At 32.4% G+C, this 22,583-nt stretch overlaps 1 pseudogene; it reads left to right on the top strand.

Moving 5' to 3' along the window:
- LOC143411397 (dihydrofolate reductase pseudogene) overlaps window positions 1-16,216 on the top strand; it is a 35,570-nt pseudogene extending 19,354 nt beyond the window's left edge.
- The last annotated feature ends 6,367 nt before the right edge of the window (window positions 16,217-22,583 follow it).

Raw genomic sequence — 22,583 nt, 5'->3', positions numbered from 1 at the left:
TGGTGCCTAAGTAAAACAATGAAAGCAATCCAGAATTGACAGGTCAAACTGCATCATAAATATAGTTGTGAAAATCCCTACAGAATACACTTGAGGACAGGCCCAGTAGGTCATATGATGTACAAATATCATATGACAAAATTCAATTTCTATGTATTAAAAAAACCTAGGAAAAATGGAAATAGTGAGTATTATGAGTTAAATTACATCCCCCAACACTTATGTTTAGGTTCTAATCCCACATGTAGGAATAAGTCCTTTTTCTGAGAAATATCATTAATATGGTAAAATTCCCTAAGGATTAGGTCATAAGGCAGTAGGGGGAATATTGCATCCTTATAAGGAGAGAGCAGGAGGAGCTATTGGGTCAGTGGGACTTTTGTCCTCATAAGAACAGCAGGGTGATCTACTGGTTCAGTGGGACTTTTTCTTAAAGGGAGAACAGCCTGTGTTGCTTCTTTGTATGAATTGGTCTTTTTTATGTTATAAGTTTCTCTCCTCTCTAGTTGCTTTTTTGTAAATGAAATATTTGAATTTACATTCCTTTCATTTAGGGTACACTCTGTGGTTCTCACAGGCATTCCATTTAATGTGAGAGAGAAACCACTCCTATGTGAAGCTATGGCAGTATAACTTAAGATAGAGAATGCTGTTCCTACACATTTTGGTTCCAATTCCCCTTACTTACCCATGTCACAATATACCATCTTTATGCACTTAGTGTTCAATGTCATAAACCATAATGAAGGCTGAAGTGGTCTCTGATTGTCTCTGTAACTCAGCTTGGTAAAATAATTGTTTGTATCCCCTGTGCCAGCACAGTGTCCCATGATCTCTCTTCACAGAAATATTCTCTTCTGACCTCAGAGACTTTAGAGGGTATGGGCTTATGTATTCCTGAGATGCCCTCATGACATCTTTCCTATTGTGTTTATGCAAAGTACTTAGCATTCCCTTAAAGGATGCAGTCTTATATGAAGTCTTAAGTGCCGCTTTTATTTGAATTGTCATCTCATTCTTCAGGTTTGGAAATTTTTCTAATATTATTTCATTGAAAAGAGTGTGTGTCCCTTATGTTTGTATTTCAGAGCCTTCATCTATCTCAATCATTCTTAAATTTGGCTACCTAATGTTAGCCCACATTTCTTGAGTATTCTGTTCTTGGTCTTTTAATATCTTTTCTTTATGGTCAACTTTATTTTCAAGATTATATACTTCAAGGGCTAAAAACAAATCTATCTTTAAAGTCGTTTAACCTATAGATTATGTTTTCCATTGAATTTTTTTATTTGGTTTATTGAGTCTTTCATTACCAGGATTTTTGTTTGATTATTTTTCAGAATCTCTGTCTCCTTATTGAAGCAATCTTTCAGTCCCTATGCTTCCTCTCTAATTTTACTCCTTTGTCTTCTTTTATCTCATAGAACATTTTAACTATAAACTTTCTAAATTCTTTCTTTCACATTACCGCCAATGTGGTGTTGATGGAGTCAGTTGTTGAAGCATTATGGGGTATTTCATATGGTTTGTTCCCTTGATTTTTTATATTTTTTGTATGTATACACATTTATTGGGAGAGTTCTTACTTCCTCTTTTAAGCAAGGGACTACTTTTTGAGCTTCTTTCTCCTAAAAGCCTTGGTTTGGGTGAATATCCGTATATTTATATTTTAAGTCAATGTGTGACCTCTGCTGATCCGAGTATCAGCACCGCTTTAAGAGAGATTCCATTAAACCATATTTATTATAATCATTTTAGAGCCAAACCATGTACTATTCAACCTTATAAAAAGTAAAAATCTTGCTAATAATGTTCTCCAGAGTTTTCAAATCCAGTTATAAACTTATAATAAAGTTCTGGAATAGGTAAAAAAATAGTTATTAGATTTAAGAAATTACTGTAAACTTGAATGAGGGATACAAGGGGGGGGTAAAATAGATTGGGCAAATGAAAGAGAGAGAGAGAGAGTGAGCGAAGAAAGATGTAAAAGAATAATTCACACAAAGGTAGAAAGGGAAATGGAATGATGGTGGATATTTGAGGTAGTAGTAGATAATACAAAAGAATGAATTGAGGGGAGCAAGTAATTAAGAGGAATATGGGGAGCAAATGAAAACTACAGCTAAGAAAACCAAGATAGGAAAGATTGATTTCAATTTTTTTAAGTTATTAGATGAAATATATTCAAATAGGCTGAAGGTACAATGTTGGCTACTGGAGTACTATCATTCAAGTTAAAGAGTTATTTATATGAGCAAAGTTGACATTAGAGTTATTTACAATAAACCATGTGAAGGTGAAGAAAATTATTTTTGAATCTTGATTGGGATCTCTTTGGGGTTTGAACATTTAGCAGATGTCCATCATTCTTTGGTTGCCTTCCAAAGTTGAAGGCAGACAGGAGCCAATTTCCTAGTTGCTATGAATTTTTCAGCAGCCAGTTTGGTTTTTCAGTTCAAGGGCTTGCAGCCAACTCCTCGGAAGGTGCAATGTTTTTTGTTTGATTATTTCTATTGTGTGAAGTTCAGGATGCAGGCTCTGGAGTGTCCCTGTGATTGCTGTGGATCACTGTGTACATGTCCCCTCTACAGCATCCTTTCCTTTCCGTATTGGTGAAAACCTGGTGGCTGTCTGTGAGCATAAGAACCCTGGTTTGGGGTTTTCCATAGGTGTTCTGTGGTGGGGAAGTATTTCCCTGGCTGACACCACTCTTTGGGGACTATAGTGAAGGGACTCTGGAGACTCACCTGGGTTCAAGTTTTCACTGTCCCAGGTTGTGAATGACAGGCATTGATTTCCCTCTGTTGATTATTTCTGATTCAAGGTCCCACCAGTATCCAAACTATGCCCTTTCTCTTAACAGTTGTGATCACACGTTAGGCTGAGTGGCAGTTAAGTTTACAGCAGCAATTTTGTCTGAAAACTTGCCACCGTCTGGGAACCAGATCATTTTGTCTCTGGATATTCAGGAAGCTTCCCTCAATTATGGCCCTGAAATCTCTGGGACATTCCTTCCGGCTTCCCCTGGTACCTAAACACAATGTCAGTGGTCAGGCTGGCACATTCCTGATGAGTCCATTTTCTTCTGCTTGTGACAAAAGCTTGCATCATTGCTGTATCTATTTAAATTGAGTAGATGCTTCACAGAGATTTCTGACTTTGCCTGGGTCCTGGAAGCCTGAGTTGGGCTAGGTCCTTACAACCCTCTTCCCCTTGTTTATGGAGGGGAAATGGGCTTCAGAGATTTTTGGCTAGTAGTGGTCCCTCTGGAAGTCCTTTTTGGCCAGATTATTAAGAGGCCCCAGTGCAGGGTATGTATCTCTAATTTAATGTGAATCTGTCTGGACATGGGAAAATGACGTGTTGATTTAAGTTAGTAACTGGTAGGCTGAGGGCTCCACAAGATGACTGTAGCCCACTGACTCAGGTTCCTATTCACAATTTTGTTTTAATATATTTGCTCTGTTTTAAGAACCTTGCTCTTCCTGTCACACTTTAAATTTTGCCTGCCTTTCCAAATGTTTCATGCTGGTAACCTATCTTCAAGTCTCTCCAAGTCTCTGACTTTGTAAAATTGAGTCTTTATAGCATTTATTTTGTCACCCACCTTTCAATTCTGCTTTTTCTTTTATGTCTCCTTTCTGTGTTGTGAGGAAATTGGGACTTACTGCCTAGCTTCCTTCAGTCATCTTCTGAATCATTACTAAAATTTCTTTTTAATGATAGTGCTGCTCCTTTCACCAATATATTCTTTAATAGTACATTATACAGACAATCTTTTGTACTTTCTTGTGGTACAGATCTAGGGTTGGTCAGAAATAATTGAATAAGATAATCTACTCCACATTGCTATAAACCAAAATTGTTTCCTTTTTATAGCAAGATATTCTAATTTCTATTTATTTTGTGTCTTTGAAATCCAGGTTTCAATTAATCAATGAAATATGCAATTGGTATGACTATTAATAATGCTGGCTAGAACAATACAGTACAAACCTCTAAAAGTTTTAATTTTACTAATAATTATCACCTACTCATTCAATGTAAAACCCAATTCAAGGATATAATATGTTGGTAACATTATTGGGTAAAGAAACTACATATCTAATAGTTTATAAAAAGGGGTTTAAATCTAAACTCTACAATTCTTTAAAGCAATCTATTATTAAATGAGGGTGAAAATAAACAAATAAAATTGTTTTAGTTCAATTCAAATTTTTGGTATGTCTACCAGGCAGCTATGCAGTGTATAACTAGAATGTACTTAAACTTTGCAAATTAGTATTTTTTTAATTATATGGTAGCAAAACTTTCCTGTTTAAATAATGTATGTGTTTTTATTGTTAGTTATAAGTAGTGGCTTAAGTAATTCTGAAATTGCATTCAAAAACAGATATACTGAAATAGTGCAGATATGCCAGCAATTGAAGCATTACTTTTTAACTTGAATTACTGCACACAAAACAGTTCTATGTTGACAGGTAACTATTATTTATGAGAAGATGATATATTACTTTAAGTTCTCCTGACAGTCTTTATGTGTATTTCTTTTACCCAAGATAGTTGCAATTTAATAGTGCATTAAAAGACCATGTGCTATGCCATTTGTCATATGCTATATTTATATAATCTCTGCTATTTCCTGCTTGGGTTCAAATTAATCTAGCAAACACTTCATTACATTTTTAAAATCCTGCATCTATTTTAAGGTCAATTATTAAAGTACCACAGCATTACTGATACATTAACTACATATGTATATTTTTATCCATATCTAGAAAATTCACAGGACATTGGGGAAACTATGGTACTACTTCAGCCATGTTTAATTATAGCTTTTCTTCATGAGGTTGGCTTCACCTTAAACTAGCATAGTACTAGATTTAAATATATATATATATATATATATATATATATATATATATATATATATAGTAATAGAAAAAATACTAAAAATACTAATGTGTTGTGTTTAAATGAAGGCAACCATGTAAAGAAAGGAACACATATAAGTTTTTCCTTCATCAGAATGACCCACACAGATCATGCTGACACCAGTTTCTCATTGAAAAATGTGCACCTCCGAGTGTCAGGACATCTTCCTGACCTTTTTGTCCCTTTCTGACATTTAAAAAATAAACTCTGTGTATGAGTTTTCTTGGTGAAAAAAAAATACACTTGGAATATTCCTAAGCATAAAACCAGGAATATTGAATTTCATTTGCCCTAATATGTTATCTCAAAATTTCACAGAGAAAACAATATTTTAAAAATGAACTGAGAAATAAATAAAATCAGTGATATGGCATAATGAACTATTCTAACCTTTTATTTAAGAATTGTTAACACATTATCTGGGTCTCAATTTAAGAAAAAGTGATGCTCATGAGGTAATGGAGATGAAGTCCAGAAATCTAAATTTTCAATACCTAAGGATGAATAGGTTCCTTGAATACATGATGAAAAAGTTATATCCTGTTGTGCTAATTGTTTTCTTTTTTTCCTTTTAGGTATTCATTGTAACAAATGATTGAAAATACCCTTAATTTTTATGTTTTTAAGACATACCTGATATTGGCTTAAGAATAAAATTTTAGATACTCACTATTTTGCTACTTTCTGTTAGTTTTCTTAATATTATTAGGAAGAAAATTAGTACTTACTTTTCCTTCAAAACAAGTAGCTATTTTAAAACAATAAACCAAGAATAGATCATTTATCAGTTCCATATGCACAAATGACACTTTGGAAAGTACACAGATGTACAGGAATAAATAGGGTTGAAAAGAAAGCCACAGAATAGTCAAAAGCTGAGTGATTGAATATGTGGTTTTTGACAATAAGAGTCTGAGAAATATGTTGTCATTTGGATAATAATTGGTTTCCTATGCATTAAGGACTAAAACCTGAAATGTCAGCAGCTCATGAATTACCATCTAGTGGTGTCCTGTGATGGGTTTTCTTATTAGACTTCAATTTTGAGCCATAATAGAATTTTATAAAAGCACTTCTACTTGTATTTAATTTAGACTTTCAATAAGGGCTGTATTTCAGGCAGAAAAGAATGTTTCTAAATGCAATATTTTAAGATCATATTAGTCTTACTTGAGACAAAGCTCTTTGCTTTTACAACTATATATGGTAGAGGAAAATATAAAGCTTGTCATTCTCAGCAAGGCAAAACTGAGACAAATAAAGCTGACTATGTCTTGCTATAAAGTCCTTTAAAAAAGTAAATCTGAGAGTCACTTTTAATGGAAATAATTCAATATAACAGATTGTTTCAGTTGAATCAGAGGTTAAAATGATGAATTATAAAGACTTCTTATATTTATATATTCAAAAATGAGAATAAATTCCTATTTTAAGTACTAAACAAATTAAATTTACATAGATTACATGTTTTCCACATGAGACTTAACATTAAATAAAAATAATAAATTAAGAACATAAATAAACATGTCAATGAAATATTTTACATTGAGTTGAGAAAAAGAAAAAAATGAGGCCAAGATCACATAGAAAAGCTGATTTATAAAAGGATTCATTGAGTTCAAAATAAAACATTAGATTTATAGTAGCAACAATAATTAAGTAATGAAAATATATCTTATTGCTTATCAATTATGCAAGGATCATGAAAAAATATCATCTCAAATATCACTTAAAGAAAGAGGTGAGGATGAAATAAAAATCCAGGTGAAAAGTGTATATCATAAGCAATCAACATAAATTGAGATGTGAAAAGAATTAACGGATCAAACTAAGTAAATATATAAAAATGATCATGAGAATAAGACAGGATAATTAATATCTTAATACTTGTTACTTTTTAATAAAATAGCCTGATGTTTTTCTTTTCATGTAAAGCAGTTAAGAGTAGCTTTTGATTCACTGGGAATGTGAAGAATAAAATTTAATTTTAAGTACAATTTTTAAATAATATAAAGTGAACTCTGAGAATGCAGTTATCAAATAGGAAAGAGAGAACTTGTAGTAACAATTCTAGAGATGGGTTAGTGACTTGTCTGTGGTAATTAAAACTTGCCAAACTCCTCCACTAGAATCTAGTCACTATTATATAAAGCTTCTGAATTTGTAGTAGATGAAAGTTAAAGAAAAAAAGTATTATCATTAAAGATTTGAAGGACTGGAAGACAGCCAATTATTTGGACAAGAACGGCAGAAGAAGCTGGTTCAAGTTGCTGGGTAACTGGGGTGGTTACAAAGAAAGGACTACCCCATGGTGAGAACTTTTTCTTGTGGCCTGAGATTCATTTTCTAAGAAAGTTGTGGGTTACATAGAATGCAGAAAACTACAAGGAGTGAGTGAAGTTGGTATAACAGGATGATAAGAATGAACCAGAAGAAGCAAAGCATACATCTAAAACCACTAAAGACAAGACTGAAAACTTTTCTTTCAAAATGTTAGTTTCTTCGGGCAGAGCGCAGGGTGGCACAGTCTTACCCCACCCAACCTCGAGCCTAGGGTGAGGACCTTGGCCCTACTGCCTGTGGCTAGGTGCCCCAGACCAGATAGGCCCCACAGCTGGGAGCGCCTCTCCAAGGCCCACTAGCTCACTCGCACCAAACGCGAGTTCCCCACCGGAGCCGGGCTTTGCTGGCTGTGCCCCAGCTTAGCGTGGGGAGGAGCCTGTGCCCTTCAGGCTCCCTTGCCCCCCAGCACTGCAGCAGGTACCCTGAGCGGCCAGGAGGACAAGTGTAGGCTCCATAATAAACTAGCAAACTAGTTGTTGGGAGAAAGGAAAAAAAAAAGTTAGCTTCTTGAGTGTTTAAGAGTAGATATCTATTTATTAGACTACATCAATGGTTAAGCACTGATATTCACACACATGAAGCATGAAGGAAAGAAAATATTGAAGGTGATATTGCCCCTGGAGACAGAATTTAAAGCTCACTTTAAAAAAGAAAATAATTGTGAGACTGGGGATCCAGAGAAGGAAGTGTAGCAGATAAAATTCTGATGCTACCAATGGTGGTTTAGAATGTGGCACTGGGCAACTGTAGACTGTGACCAGAGGAAACCTGTTTTGTTGATGGAACACAAGGACCGATGATGTAGAATCTTTGTCTTAGTATTTGGCATTCTAATAATTTATGAAACACTAAAAAGTTAATTAGAACCCTCACAAGATAATAAAAAAGAAGAAACTGTACAACATGTCCATTATGCCAGAGGATTTTTAAAAAATGTCTCTGATATAGAAAACTGACATTTGCACATTAAAATATACCCAATATCACATTTCTCTTATTTTTTATTCATTTTATAATTTCTTATCTGTCACATTGATATGAAATAGAAATATGAAATAATGTCATTTTAGTTAGACCATTTACACTCAAAATGCTGATGTGAAATTTGACTAACTGATATGAAATTTCTCCAATGCATTTTATAAGTATATTTCCTCTCAGTGACAACTATTCTTTCAGAGTTTCAATATGTTTTCAGACACTAAATTCTGGAAATTCTTTCCCAATGAGTTAAAAACAAAAAATTGGCCTAACTGGAAAATTAGTGTAGTATTAAATATAGTTTTCTAGCTTTTGAAATTGAAAGTAATACACTTAACCCTTTACTAGTGTTTGTATTAATGTTCTTTTGATATAAACCTTATTTTTATCAAGTGAAAAATATTGTTATAATTTTGATTATGTATTTATTAATAATTCAATTTCATATCTAGTTTCATGATTACATTTTAGATCATTCACTTTGGGCCAGAAAATATTTATTTGACCAATTCTGAAATAAGTTTCCATCCAATGGTGATGAATTTCATGAACTTACTTTCTGAGGGAAAGTCTAAAATTTCATTTTATAGTTTGTATTATTTCTCCTTTATCAATTAATCCTTTCTTGACTACAACTGCTGACTATTAAAGATTAGAAAATTCAATGGAACAAGAGTAAACCTAAAATTAACCTTTTCTTTATTACTGATTTTAGAAATAAAAATACATTGAAATTTAGTTATTCCATTACTTGTAAAGAATAAGACAGTGGGTTTGTTTTACTTACTTTCCAGTTGAAAAGTAACTAAAGCTTATTCCCCACTACTTGCCAGATATTGTATTTCACTGCTAACTACATGTTTAAAAAAAAATATGTAGCAGTATAGACACTGACATGTGAATTCTGAACTCACCATTATGGAGGATACTGGAAAGTGATATGGACAGCAGCATTAGAAGATTGAAATGTCTGTGAAGTGCAATGTCAGTGAAACCAATATTAAGAAAGATATACCACTTGCCAGAATCCCCAAATCATATTGCTTGGTGAAAAGTCATATAATAAATGCATTCTGTGGATTTTCAAAAATATTTTAGGAAAAATATTCTAGACAAGACAGAAAGTCCTACTTGTCAAACACATGAAAGCTAGAGGCAAGAATATTGGAAGATTTATATGAATAAATATTATACTCTGTTTTTGTCATTACTCATTGTTACAACTGGGAGCTATTACTAATAGATGTGATTGTTAGTAGTTTGCACTAAGTTTTGTTGAGTGAAGGTCTGTAATCAGGCTTTGTGTTTTCATTTCAGTGACCTATAATTTAGGGTTTTCTAAAAATATAGCTGTATGATAGTTGTCCTGGTTTCCTTTACCTTTTTGCCATTCACTAATCAATAATCAACCCCCACAACTTACATTTTCATGCCAAAAGTCATTCTTCACTCTATCAGTTATAGATCTTATCAGTTTGTGAACCTAGTTAATATACAAGTATGCCTTTCTATTCACTTTAGGATAAAATTCAAAATCCTTAGCAAAGTTCACCACTTAAGAAGTATTATTTGCCTGCTACTAGCAATGATTGGAAACATGGTAAGTTTATTAAGAAATTTGCTAAATTGTTTTCTTTAAAAATTATAAGCAAATGTAAATAATTCAAAATCCGTATTAAACCCTCTTGATGGCATCTTACACCCATGGTCTGTCTCTAGCTCTGTTCTACCAACATAAACTCTTGCCTTCCATTCTCAAGGTCATCGTATGTTCTAAGACCTTTTACAAGAAAATCTGCCTTTAGCTTCACAGAACTCAGATAGTTTTTGTGTCACTGTTCCTTAGTAACTAAGCACAGGAGGTCTAAAATCCATTGTGGTAAGGCACACACCCTCTTTGACATTGATGAGGACCCCATAGCCAGCACCTTCTCTGCTGCCTTTCTTTCCCATAGAAGCCCTTCACACTCAGAAAAAGAGTTTGGAGGACCTAACTACTCTATCATCCTCAGGGCCAGAGTCAAAGGAGCCTGATTCCTTCCTACCAATAGTGTGGTAACAAAGTCACTTTTAAAAAGGTATAATTGGTCCTATACTCTGGTTTTGTTTTAAATAAATTGAAGCTGTGTAATCTAAAATATTCATTTAAATTCTATAAGTATTTTAAACTTATTCAATGAAGATTAAAAATTGTTATTCTCAAAGACAAGAGGTATTTTTATTGGGATATTTTACAAAAACAAATTTTTAGTATTTAGTTAACCATGATTAATTTTTAAGAAACTAAAAGTTATTTGGAGGTAGAGCACTGTGGGAGCTGAATAATATCCTATAGAAGACAATTCCCCATAGAGATACAAATTTGAATCACTTCATGTACCAAACTACCTTCACAAATTTGAAGGAAGCCAGTAAAAGAACCATAGTGCCACTTTTAATATAATAATAAGAAAGACACATTGAAGAAGGCAGAAGTTTACCCTAACTGCAAAGAGTCTGAAGAGTGATTCCTTCTACTTTGAAATTCTTTGTTGTTGTTTTTGATTTTTATTGGTTGGTTGGTTTTTGGACTATTAAGGATCAAACCCAGGACCTCCCACATGTGGGACAAAAACTGTCAGCTGCTGAGCTGCAACCCCAACCAGGTACCTCAAACTTGAGGAAGGGAAAATGAAATAATTTCAGGTCATGGACTTAAAAACCAGGGATACCACGGTGAAACCCAGAGGTAGAAAGAGTGTTACAATCCATGTCCCCAGCCCAGTTCTGTTAGAATTACTTTAGCCTGCTGGCTAAATGAATACTCTACCCCTACTCACCCAAACAAAAGTGACAGAGGGAGGACCTTACAAAAACTAGCCCCCCCAGGACTTCCTGTTGGAGCTCAACATCAGGGTCAATAAATTGATACCCAACATGAGACAGGGAGCAAAGTCTATACTCAAAACAGAGTTCAGAAATGGAAACTCCAGATCTACCCAAGCATAAGAAAGAAACTTATTTATAGTGAGTTGTGCTTGAGTTTTGGCTCATATCATTGCCAGCCTTGTGTGGGATTGGATCATATTCCCCTTCCCAAGACTATACAGGGGCTTTAACTATGAGACTAAGGCATTATACTCTTAGCATCACCTGGCAGCCCATGAATGCACTGTTTCACCGTTTATCCCCTAACCTGGTGCAGGTAGCTATCCCAAAGCCAGTTCTTACAGATGAAGCTTCTAGATTAGCCCAGGTACCAAGTACAAATGTGATCCCTGAGATAGACATACATTTCAACCTCTATTGCCTCCAGTTGTGACATTTGCCTGGGTGCTCCCCAGAAACTGAGTAGGTCTTTGTGGCTTTGAAGCAGTGATAACCCAGGTTACATCAGCCTTCATAATTAAGATACTGCCTTCAACAGCTCTATCCTAACCTTGGATAACATAACATTTAGCAAGTCTGTTTGCTTCAGGTAGGACACAGCATAAACATAAGACTTACATGGAACAAAGTGCCAAGTGGTGAAACCTAACATGTGACAGATCCTAATGATTTTCATTCTTGGACTAATGCCAAGAATGAAAACCAGGTCTGAAACATTTCTGGGGCCAGGGAGATACACAGAAGAGACACATGGCTGTAGTCTAATGGTCCTCTATTCCAGCAAGCACCATCTGTACTGGATGCAGTGAACTTGAGCCATGAGTTCTCTTCAGCAGGAGGCAGACCATAGAAGTGTAGGTCTTTGTCTCACACAAGATATTGATCTTGGCAAACTGTGGGTTCAGAGTGTGACTCAGCATTGCAATAAATTGTGATACTATTTGTGGTCATAGGTGCAATATGGGAACTGGGGACTTCTTTCTCCATGATGATTCTGCAAAATCCAAGAAAGATCTCTCAGTACATTGACCGCATGTGCTAGACAAGTATATGGGCGTACACTGGGCCCAAGTAGAGGAATGTTGGGGGTGGGCTACTCTGAAGTTATTTCTTAGTTTATGCTGAATAACACATCAACTGTGGATTTGGGACAAATTGAACGTGAATCAGCTTTTAATGCTCAGAGAAAATACAACAGAGGACTCACAGTAAACATGCATTTTGGTCATCATGTAGTGCTGAAAGAGTAGAGGTTACTATGGTCTTAGAGAAAGCGCATATAGGGTCAGGGAAGCCTTTTGAGAATTTTATAGACAGTTGCAAACAAAGCCAGATTATGAACACTGGTCTAAAAACTCCAAAGCATGATGTTATCCCATCCCAATATGTAGCAAAACCTTTTGAGGAGCCATGATTTCACCTAACAATCACAACAAAGTGCCAGAAACCAACCATTGGATAATCAATATGGATAAACTATGAGAGAATTCAAAATAGATGTTTTCAGGAAACTCAAGATGCTTCAACAGAATGTGAATAAAAAATTTAAAACCCCAACGGGGAAAGAACAAAGATGGAAGCAATTGAAAAAAAAATCAAGCAGAAATGCTGAAGAACACACTAAGTGAAATTTTAAATATGAGAGAAAAAATCAATAACCAAAAAACATCCAACAGAAGAATGCATTATAACCTCAAAAAACAGATTTTTGAAGAGACACAGAAAAGATAAAAGTGAACAAAAATGAAATAGAATGAAGAAAGCTTACAGGAACTTCAAAACAGCATTCAAAGACCAAACATTTGGGTTATAGGATTAAAGAATTTGAGAATGTCAAAGATGTAGGAAAAGAAAAAAAAAAAAAAAAAAACAAGGAGAAAATAAGAGACAATTTTCTAATTTTCTAACCCTAGAGAAGTTTGTGAATAGCCAAGTATCAAAAGTCAAAGGCCACCTGTCAATTTATTTCAATGTATCTTTCCAAGATATGTGATGATCAAAGACACAAAAGTGAAAGAAAATGAAAAAATTCCCCAGGCACCAAGAAAAAATAAGCAAATACTTATTAAGATTGTCCCAGTTTACTTGTAGCAGACTTTGCAACAGAAACCTTATAGGTCATGAGAGTAGTTTGAGATTTTCATAGTACTGAAGGTGAAAATAAAATAAAATAGAATAAAAACCAATAGGGACAAGGGCTGTGACTCAGTGGTAGAGTTTGTGCCTAGCACATGCGAGGCCCTGAGTTAGATCCTCAGCACCACATAAAGTAAATAAAATAAAGGTAGTTTGTCCAACTACAACTGAAAAATAAAAATTAAAAAAGAATAAAAATCAATAACACTGTACCCAGCAAAGTTATCATTTAGAAATAAAGAAGAGAAAAAAAAATTCCTAGATAAACAAGAGCTGAGAGAATGTATATCCAGTAAACTTATACTATAAGAATGCTAATGAAAGTTCTTTAAACTCAAAGAAGACATTTATGAGAAATAAAAAAAAACATAAGGTATAAAATTAATTGATAATAGTAACTTCAGAGAAAAATTCAGAATACTCCAATATTAGAAATATTTTATGTAATGTTTGACCCAAGTATCTCTTTCCTTGGTCTATACCCGAAAGACTTAAAAACAGCATACTACAGTAACACAGCCACATCAATGTTTATAGCAGCACAATTCACAATAGCTAAATTGTGGAGCCAACCTAGATGCCCTTCAGTGGATGAATGAATGGATAAAAAAAAAAAAAAGTCGAATATGTACACAATGGAATATTACTCAGCAATAAAAGAGAATAAAATCATGGTATTTGCAGGTAAATGGGTGGAATTGGAGAAGATAATGCTAATGAAGTTAGCCAACCCCCCCCCAAAAAAAAACCAAATGCCAAATGTTTTCTCTGAAATAAGGAGGCTGATTTATGGTGGGGTAGGGAGGGGAAGCATGGGAGGAATACATGAATTCTAGATAGGGCAGAGGGGTAGGTGGGAAAGGGAGGGGGCAGGGATTAGCAAGTATGGTGGAATGTGATAGACATCATTGTCCAAAGTACATATATGAAGACACAAACTGGTGTCAACATACTTTATATACAACCAGAGATATGAAAAATTGTGCTGTATATTTATAATAAGAATTGTAATGCATTCCACTGTCATTTATTTTTTTTTAAATCAATACAAAAATAAAATAAAAATTTTAAAAATGAAAAATAATAAACTATGTTAAGAGATAGGCAATATGTAAAAATTCAAAAATGAGACATCAAAAAATAAAATATGGCAAGGAATGGAATACAAGTGTAGTTTTGTTTTGTTTTTTAAACATATTTTCCCTCTCTTTACGGTATCTTTTTTTGTCCTTATAGAAAGTTACATTACTATCATTTCAAAACAGCTTGTTATAATCAAAAGATGTTTTTTGTAAACCTTGGGTTAAGTACAAAGCTTGAATATATAATAGACAAGCAAAAATAATGAGGATGAAATCACAATACACTACTTGAGTAAATAAATTAATTACTAAGGAAGAGCGCAAAAGTAGAAACAGTTTAGAAAACGACTATAGTAAGACCTATTACCAACTTATAATTACATTAAAAGTGATGAATTAAACTAACCCTTAAAAATGTACAGTGACTGAATATGTTTTTTAAAAGACCCAAATATATGTTGCTTACTAAAATTTATTTCACCTCTAAGGATACCCATAAACTAAAAATGAAAGTGAAATAAAAGAGTTTAGTGGATGGAATTCATAAGAAGGCAGGAATAGCCATATTTATATTAGTTAAGATAAAATTTAAATCAAAAGTAATAAAAAAAGATAAATAACTCATTATACCTTACTACAGGGATCAATTCCCTAAGAGGAAATAACAATTCTAAAAATGTTATCCCAAATTAGAGCACCTAAATATGTAAAGCAAATATTAACAGACCTAAATAGACAGAGGCTCTGACGCAATGATTTTTGAGGACTTTAAAAACCCCCATTTATCAATGTTCAGATGATCCAATCAGAAAATACCAGCAGATGTAAATTTCAGCCTAGACCTTAAAGAACCTAGCAAACATCGGTAGAATTATCCACACAACAACTACAGAATAGATAATCTTCTCAATAGCACATAGATCATTCTCCAGGATAGATCATTGGATAGTTTTATTGTAGTTCCTTTATTTCTTTCTCTCTCAGTCTTTTGCAAAGGGTGGGTTGACCAGGAGTTGTAGCCATGTGAGCTGCAACTGACAAGACTTTTCAAGGAATGAAGGCTTAGGCAACTAGGGGCAGGGCAACTAGGCACTATTCCAAATAAAACCTGTGCCATTCTATGTCTGACCCCCAAAGCCTCCTGTCCATCCCACAAAGCAAAATGCATTCCATTCATTTCCAATTCTAACTGAAATCTTAACTGTTCTAGCACTGCTCAAGAATCCAAGTTCAACATCTCCTCAGAGATGAAAGGCAAACTGTGAACCCTTTTAAAAATAATAATTAGAAGTGGAATCCAGGTATAGCAGGTGATCTGGGAGCAATTGTCCCCTAAACTGCATTGTCACCATGTCGCAGAACATGGGCATTAGCAAGAGCTGGGACCTGCCCTGGCCCTGGCTCAGGAATGAATTCAAGTATTTCTGAAAAAATGACCACAAACTCTTCAGTAAAAGGTAAATAGAATCTACCTACCAAAAGACCTGGTTCTCTATTCCTGAGAAGAATCGACCTTTGAAGACAGAATTAATAAATTTCTCAATAGAGAACCCCAAGTATTTACTCAGGAGCTCATTTTCTTGCCAAAAGTCTGAACAATGCCTTAAAACTTACTGAGGAGCCAGAATTAGCAAGTAAAATAGACATAGTTTGGATAGTAGGAGGCAGTTCTGTTTAGAAGGAAGTCATGATTCAACCAGGCCATATTAAACAAGGATCATGCAAGAATTTGAAAGTGACACTTTTTTTTTTTTCCAGAAATTGATTTGGAGAAATATAAAATTCTTCCAGAATACCCAGGTGTTCTTTCTGGGGTACAGGAAGAGAAAGGCATTAAGTACAAATTTGAAGTTCATGAAAAGATTGATTAATGTGAAGATGTTTTCTGATTTATTTCAGGTTATCCCTCCCTCTAAAAAATTATATATTTTATATTAGAATAAAAATACTTAAAAATAATAATATATATACTATATATACTAATAATATTTGTACTAGAAAAATATTTTCACTATAAAGAAATGATTAATATTTCAGCAGATAGATAAGTTTAACTGATTTAAAGATAATATATATATATATATTTATATATCAATACATCATATAATGCCCCATAAATATGCACAATGTTTTTATGTATCAAAGAATAAACTTGACTTTTATTTTAAAAATATAATGTAGAAATATCAACTTTTAAAATGAAATGACAAGTAACAAATAAAAAATGTTTTGACTCTCAACATTTGCAAATGTTTCAAACAAATGCCAAAGTAAATTTATTAGAAAGACTGGAATATTTTACTTCTCATTCAGTAGTTCATTTTCTACATAATCTTGGAAAAGAAACTTAATTTCTCTTGTCAAATAAGTAATAACTTTCAATTAGTTGGAAGAAACAGAATTATTTGCTATATGCCAGCATAAATAATTGCATAATTTTCCATTTGAATTAGATATGGTTTTCATTTAATAAAATTTATCCATTTTAGCTTCATAAACATAGTCAGCGACCTTATATGAAGGTATAGTACATTTCCAACACTGAAAAACTCCCTTCATGTTTGTTCATTGACAATACCCACCATAGTGTGTTATCACTAATATATTGGTTTTCCCTATGATCAAAATAAATTTAGTTATACAGTTTGAAGCCTTCTGATTCTGGCTTCTTTCAATTTTAATTCAAACATATTGGTTCACATTTCATCAATCAATTCCTTTGTATTCCTAGATTATATTTCATTATATAGATGCAGTATAATTTATGTGTTTCACCATTCAAGTACAAATGAGCTGTTTTCCTTTTTTTTGTTCATTGAAAACAAAGCTTCTATAAATATTTAAATCTAGATCACTATATTATTTCAGTACATACATCAATATTCAGAAATGTCATCCACTGATCATGTGGCAACTTTATGCTTAAAGAAGGTGAAAAAAATATTTTTCAAGTGACTGTGACATTTTGCATTCATACAAAACTTCTATGACTTTCATTTACTTCATGTTTTGCAAGAGTGGTTATTTTTTTAACAGTTAACAAAATGTAACTATCTCATAGAAATTTAATTTTCTTTTTTCAAAGTCCATCAAAGTTAAATATCTCTTGAGATCCTCAACAAATTATCAGTGTTTTACAGAGTGCCTGTCCAAGTATTTTATTCATCAGTAGGAATATTCTTATTGATTTTAAGAGTACTTAATAATTTTGTATGCAAAATTAAGATTTTAATATATTTTCTCTCAATCTGAAACTTTTGCTCCCATTATTTTATTTTACCCAAACAGTACACAATCTTCATTATGATGAATCCAAATTATTATCATTTAATTTTACATGTTGTACATTTTGTTTGCTTGTATGCAAGAAATATTTGCCTGATGAAATATTTTGAGTTTTTTTGAAGATATGAATTCAGAATCATTTTTAGCATACCTATGACAAATAGTTTCAACACTAAATGAAACAGTACCCTTCTCCCAAAGTGCTACCCTTCAAGCCTTTATTGAAGACTTACTGAGCTTCTACCTGAGTAGCTTTTATTGGATACTGTATTTTATTTCATCATCTGTATATCTATATCTTCTCCAATTTCACACTACTTTGACTAGTGGAGCATTGTAATAGATGTAGAATGTAGGTAATGTGAGTGGGTAGTATTCTAAATTTTTTCTGTTTTGGTTTCTTTTATATAAATTTTATGACCTAAATTTACATAATTTTAAATTGATTAATTTCTGTTTTCTAACATTTTCTACATCTCCATGCCCTATTAGCCTCTGGTAACCATCTTTCTACTCTGTACTTTTATTATGAGTTCAACATTTTTAGATGCTATATATAAGTGAGAACATGCAATATTTATCTTTCTATGATTGGCTTATTTCTACCTGTTATGTTGAACCTATTGACCAATCTCTCCTCCATCCTCCTTCCTGCCCTTTCTCCCCAGTTTGTGGTAATAGCTATTCTAAATTTTTATGAAATTATCTTTTCAGATTCCACATAGAAGTGAGATCATGTAGTACCTGTTTTGGGGGACTTGGCTATTTCATTTAAATGCAATATCCTCAAGGGCTATGCCTGTTATTGCAAACCATAGGATTTTTCTCATTTTTGGCTGAATAGTACTCCATTATGGATGTATACCACATTTTAAAAATTGTGGCCATCGGTTGAACAAATGCTTGTGAAAATATAGAAAAAAAGGATAATTCATACACTGTTGATGGGAATGTAGATCAGTATAACAATAAGGAAAACAGTATGGAGCTTTAAAAAAATAGTGCTATCCTATCATCTGATCCACAAATACCACTATTGGATATATATTTATTCAAAGGAAATCTAATCCGATTATAGACACATCTTCAGTCTCTTTATTGCAGAAAATGGATTTTTAGATGTACTCCAATGTAATCTGTGTCCAGTATTTCTTATTAATAAGGTAGATACAGATTTTTATCTTGTACTACTTTTTCTGTCGAAAATATGTTTAAAACTGGTTTTAATATATCCTATAATACATGCCTGCTGTCATTACACACAATACACACTCTTGGTTTTTTTTTCTGAAAGTTTTATTAAATTCGACTTTGAAAGATTCTGTTTGGATAAACACACAATTATGATTGAACAGTTATTTAATTTTCAACATTTAAAAATGTCATTTCAGTTCTTCCTTGTCTTTATAGAATCTAATGAGAAGTATAATATAAGTCACATATGTTTCCCTTTGTATAATACAACATCTTATTCTGCTTGCTTTCAATATTTTCTTGATCTTCTGTGTTTCATCTGTGTATTATCTACATTGGAGTTTTTAATTGTTTTTATTTGGTCTGGTTTTTATACTGCTATATGTTTTATGAGCTTTTCAGATTTCAAGTTTAATGCAGTAATTTTAGAGAAAAAAACCTTTGGTCATTATTTTAAAATACATTCCTTTTAACCCATTCTTTCTCTCTTTCTTCTGGGATTCCAATTAACATATGTTAATCCATTTGATGATATCCTGAAGCTCTATGTGTTCTTTATTTTTTTTCACCCTTATTAATAACTTTACATTTCCCTGTGGGTGATTTAACTTTTAGGTTTCTCTGATTCATTTTTTGGCTCTCTGAAATCAATAAATGTGTCCTGTTATGTATTTTATTAGCCACATTTTCACTTTATTTCTAGTAATTATATATACCTCTCTGATACAATTATTTATCTTGCATGTCATTCACCTTTCTTATTAGATACTTTACCACATTAATGAGATTACTTTAAATTGTCTCTTCTGGTGTTTATAATACAACTGAGTTTCCTTCTACTTATTGTTTTGCTTATTGATAATAATTCTTAGGTTCTTTTGTCTGCCTCCTTATGGTTGTTATTGAAAAATATTTATAGAAGATAAAACATGTATAGGTATTTTTACATATATAAAAGTGGGCAAAAATTTCTTCTACTAGAATTTTAATGTAAATTATTAAAAAAATAAAGCCAGAATTTGTTTGCTTGTTTGCTTGCTTGCTTGCTTATTGGCACCAAGGATTGAATCCAGAGATGTTTATCTACTGAACCACATCTCCAGCCCCTTTTCTTTTCTTTTCTTAATTTTTTAAAAATTTGAGACAGGGTCTTACTAAGTTGCCTAGGGCTTTGATAAATTATAGAAGCTGGCTTTGAACTTATGATTCTCCTGCCTCAGCCTCCTAAAACACACTGTCTAGAATTTTTTATAAATTTTTGATTTGTAGTTGTTCCTGTTACCCTTCGAAACTACAGAGTTTAATACTTTCTAGTTTTCTTTTTGTTTAGAGTGAGAACCTGGTGGCTACAAATTTATTTCATTGATTCTCCACTTTTTGTAATTACTTGTTTTATTTAAAATTTTGCTGAATTTTTTGTAATATTGCCTGACATTATTAAACACAGGGAGGGAAGTTCTGTTTTATTTTACCTTATTTGAGGATCTCTGACTTTCTTTTATTTTCAGGTTAGTTGGCTTCTCTGTCATCTTAGTTCTCTGATGAATAAAAGAGAACTTTGCAGAACATCCAGATTTTACTTTTGTTGTAAGGATAAAAGTGATGCTTGATCTAGAGTTTCTATCCTAAGTGGACACCAGAAATCAATCCATATTATTTTAATAGGACTTAATTAACTGCTTTCCAATAGGAAATTTGTGAAAAGTATTACCTTTTTCTTTAGGTGAACAAGTTGAAAAAAAAATAGAAAGTTTCTACTATTATTTTTTACATCATCAGTTCAAACTAGAGAAATGGAACAGTTTGTTATCCTCTTTGTGTAATAATATTCCCTTCTAGGTTGCTTTTCTTTATAAATTACTTGGAACTTTCAGTAATTTAAAAAAATACAAAGTAATGATACTTATTACATAAAGGATATTTTTCCTAATCTTTCTTTTATTAATAATCAAAACTTAAATATTTGGTTCAGTACTAAGGATCAAGACATTAAATGTTTATATTTTCTTCAGAAAAAAATTAAACATAAAAATTATATAATGAAATAATAACTCACATAATGAAGATTTTTTTAAAATATATCATTATTTATCAGATACATGAATTTTTCACTAATCTGTGTGGATATTTTAAAATTGGAAAATATAATCTATCATATATCTATATAATTTGAAAAATATATGTTTGCCAAGCACAGGGAATTTGATATATTTAATTTTTCACCTAAATTTTCCCTGACTATATGTTGTTTTGTTGTTAGAGTAATTGTTAGCAGACTATATTTCCTAATGTTCCTTTCCCAGAGCTGGAGAGAAAAAAAAATGTTACAATTTATTGTTAATATAATATCTTTATAAACTTGTGTACTTTTTTCTGAACCTCATTATAGTATTGTTTGTTCAACCTAAATAGAGAATGATTTTTATTCTTTTAAGAACTGTGCTGAGTTCTATTGAAACTACATTCTGTATGACTTACAGTAAGTATCATTAGTCCACGACATTATAAGCATAGGGATACAATGTCTTGTCTTGAATTATTTAATACACTCTATTCATATAAGCAAGATAATCATAAGGGTTAGTTACATTTTTTTTATTATGTAAGCTTTCAGGTTTGCTCTTTTAAATTTTTATCAGACCATTAAGTATAAAGTTTAAACTTTTTCTTTAATAAAGCACTGAGGGAATAAATATCATGCATATTCTCCTTCTATCCTCTTAAATATATAGTAATCATATTTTTTATTTTAAATTCCAAAGGAAACATACACATTCATCTATCACAGACATACCATGAATTATGTAAAATCAATCATGTGAAATGAAACAAAAAAACATAGAAATATGTTGCTGGGACCTTTGGTGTTTAAAATTACATTGATAAAAACTGTCTATTATATAGAATTTTTGATTAGATATTAAAATGATTCTATTTCATAAAATTCTCTCGGTAATCATAGAGGCTTCATTCTTTAACTGTGTCTTATTGGACTCATCATACAGATTGTAGAGTTATAATTTGTATTATGTATGCTTTTTTAAATTTTATTTTTTGTTTATTTGTTTTGTACCAGAGATTTAACGCAGCGGTGCTTACACTGAGCCACATCTCCAGCCCTTTTTATATTTTATTCTAAGACAGGGTCTCACTAAGTTGCTCACACCCTTACTAAGTTGCTGAGGCTGACTTTGAAATCATGATTCTCCTGCCTCAGTCTCCTGAGCTGTTGGTTTTACAGGCCTGTGTCACCAAGCCCAGCCAATGTGTAATTTTATATTTATGCTTTGATATGCTTACAATCTTAAACATTGAGTTACAAAGGATATTCATGATTTGGGGATGCTAAAAAATAGTTTTAATTTTATGACATTAAATTCATATACTCATATCAACTTTCAAAAAGTCAAAACACTAAATCATTTGGTGTATATTTAGTCATCTATTCAAAATGTTGTAAGGAATTAGTTTGATCTGTTTAGTTAAAAATAATTCATGCAAACCCATAGCTAAAAAAATAATAAATTAATCAAAACTATTAAATAAAGAAAGAATAAGCATCACTTGAAAAATTATGTGAAAAAAATAGCTTCAAGTAAAGGGGTGAAAATAGACATAAAAATAAAAATGTTAGAAACATAAAAGTTTCATTCAGAAAACAAAATGGAAAAAGTTTATGAAGTTAATTAACATCAGGAACCAGAAGAAAATTCTTTGAGATAGGTAAAACCTTATTTTGATAGGTTGAAATACTTCAAT

Source organism: Callospermophilus lateralis, chromosome 12 (assembly GCF_048772815.1).
Source record: "Callospermophilus lateralis isolate mCalLat2 chromosome 12, mCalLat2.hap1, whole genome shotgun sequence".
Taxonomy (NCBI): Eukaryota; Metazoa; Chordata; class Mammalia; order Rodentia; family Sciuridae; genus Callospermophilus; species Callospermophilus lateralis.
The sequence above is the reverse complement of the archived record's forward strand: the minus strand, read 5'-3'. Positions and strand labels throughout refer to the sequence as shown.